The sequence below is a fragment of the Pezoporus wallicus genome, unplaced genomic scaffold (genome assembly GCF_028554395.1).
Source record: "Pezoporus wallicus isolate ANWC-B61680 ecotype Strahan unplaced genomic scaffold, APGP_CSIRO_Pwel_v1 contig_13366, whole genome shotgun sequence".
NCBI lineage: Eukaryota > Metazoa > Chordata > Aves > Psittaciformes > Psittacidae > Pezoporus > Pezoporus wallicus.
Genome location: NW_026636995.1, coordinates 1 through 2668, shown reverse-complemented (window position 1 = coordinate 2668; position 2668 = coordinate 1). Strand labels below are relative to the sequence as shown.

Here is a 2668-nt window from a genome sequence, read left to right as displayed (position 1 = left end):
GGACCCACTGACACCCATTGAACCCCATTGAGCCCCATTGACACCCATTGACACCCATGGGACCCACTGACACCCATTGAACCCCATTGAACCCCATTGACACACATTGACACCCATTGACATCCAGTGACACCCACTGACACCCATGGATACCCATTGACGCCCATTGACAAGCACTGACACCCATTGAATCCCATTGAACCCCATTGACACCATTGACACCCATTGACACCCATTGACACCCATTGACACCCAGTGACACCCATTGAACCCCATTGACACCCATAGGACCCATTGACACCCATTGACACCCATTGAACCCCACTGAACCCCATTGAACCCCATTGACACCCATTGATACCCATGGGTACCCAGTGACACCCATAGACACCCATGGGACCCATTGACACCCATTGACACCCATTGACACCCATGGGACCCCGTTGATACCCAGTGACACCCATTGATACCCATTGAAACCCATGGGACCCATTGACACCCATGGGACCCATTGATACCCATGGGACCACATCACCCCCATTGCCCCCATTGCGCCATTGCCCCCATTACCCCCAATAGCCCCTATGACCCCATTACCCCAATACCCCCATCACCCCATAGCTCCCCATTACCCCCATTCCCCCATTGCCCCCATAGCCCCCCATTAACCCCATTGCCCCCCATTACTTGTTGTCCAGCCCCACATCCGGCAGCCAGAGCAGCTCGGCCGGGATCCGCAGCAGCCGCAGCCCCCCATGGAGCTGGGGGTCCCACTGCAGGCGGGGGTCCCGCCAGCGCTGGGGGGGCATCAGTGGGGCAGCCACCCCCCATTGACCCCTATGGGATCCCCCCATGCAACCCTATGGGATCCCCTCCATTGACCCCTATGGGATCCCCTCCATTGACCCCTATGGGATCCCCCCATGCAACCCTATGGGATCCCCTCCATTGACCCCTATGGGATCCCCCCATGCAACCCTATGGGATCCCCTCCATTGACCCCTATGGGATCCCCCCATGCAACCCTATGGGATCCCCTCCATCGACCCCTATGGGACCCCCCATTCACCCCTATGGGATCCCCCCTAATCGACCCCTATGGGATCCCCCATGCACCCCTATGGGATCCTCCCCATTGACCCCTATGGGATCCCCCCCATTGACCCCTATGGGACCCCCCCATCGACCCCTATGGGATCCCCCATGACCACTAAGGGACCCCCCCATTGACCCCTATGGTATCCCCCCCATTGACCCCTATGGGACCCCCCCAATGCACCCCTATGGGTTCCCCCATTGACCCCTATGGGACACCCCCATTGACCCGTATGGGACTCCCCCAATGCACCCCTATGGGACCCCCCCCCCCAATGCACCCCTATGGGATCCCCCATTGACCCCTATTGGACACCCCCATTGACCCCTATGGGACTCCCCCAATGCACCCCTATGGGACCCCCCCCCCCAATGCACCCCTATGGGATCCCCCATTGACCCCTATTGGACACCCCCATTGACCCCTATGGGACTCCCCCAATGCACCCCTATGGGCCCCCCATTACCAGGTCGAGGAAGACCCTGGTGGTCAGCTCCTCGTGCTTCTCATCCTGGGGGGGGGGAAACATGGGGGGACCCCTCCTTTGGGGACCCCCCATAACCCCCATTGCCCCCCTTCACCTCAGTGACCCCAATGGGACCCCATTGCCCCCATTCCCCCATTGTCTCCATAGCCCCAGATAGCCCCGCATTGACCCCCATCACCCCCATTCCCCCCCATTCCCCCATTCCCCCCATAGTCCCCCATTACCCCATCACCCCCATTCCCCCCATCACCCCCATAGCCCCCATCAACCACATAGCCCCCCATTACCCCCCATAGCCCCCCATTACCCCATTACCCCCATTACCCCATAGCCCCCATCACCCCCATTCCCCCCCATTCCCCCATTCCCCCATAGTCCCCCATTACCCCATCACCCCCATTCCCCCCATCACCCCCATAGCCCCCCATTACAACCACAGCCCCCCATAGCCCCCATCACCCCCAAACACCCCCATTACCCCCATAGCCCCCCATAGCCCCCATTACCCCCATCACCCCCATAGCCCCCCATTACCCCATAGCCCCCCATCACCCCATAGCCCCCCATCACCCCATAGCCCCCCATTACCCCATAGCCCCCATTCCCCCATAGCCCCCCATTACCCCATACCCCCCATCACCCCATAGCCCCCATCACCCCATACCCCCCATCACCCCCCATAGCCCCCCATCACCCCATAGCCCCCCATACCCCCCATCACCCCATACCCCCCATCACCCCATAGCCCCCATCACCCCATACCCCCCATCACCCCATAGCCCCCATCACCCCATACCCCCCATCACCCCATAGCCCCCCATAGCCCCCTCGCCCCCTTACCAGGCTGATGAGCTGCGCCAGCTCCAGCCCCACCGTTACCGTGGGGCGCCCCCCAGCGGCCGCGGGCCGCACCCCACGGTGGTACCGGGCCAGCAGCGCCCGCAGCAGCCCCTGCCCCGGCGGGGCGGGAGACCCCGTGTCTGCCCCGGCCCACGGGGACACTGGGGGGGCAATGGGGGCAATGGGGTAATGGGGGGCTATGGGGGGTGATGGGGGCAATGGGGGGCTATGGGGGGGGGCTGATG

General features: G+C 62.4%; 1 long non-coding RNA gene across 1 annotated transcript; it reads right to left on the bottom strand.

Moving 5' to 3' along the window:
- Positions 1-678: 678 nt before the first annotated feature.
- On the bottom strand, positions 679-2533 carry LOC130595716 (uncharacterized). The gene is made up of 3 exons (XR_008971367.1): positions 2424-2533; positions 1563-1607; positions 679-797 (listed from the first exon to the last, which is right to left on the bottom strand). It is a non-coding gene; the product is annotated as an uncharacterized LOC130595716 (long non-coding RNA).
- Between the last annotated feature and the right edge of the window lie 135 nt (positions 2534-2668).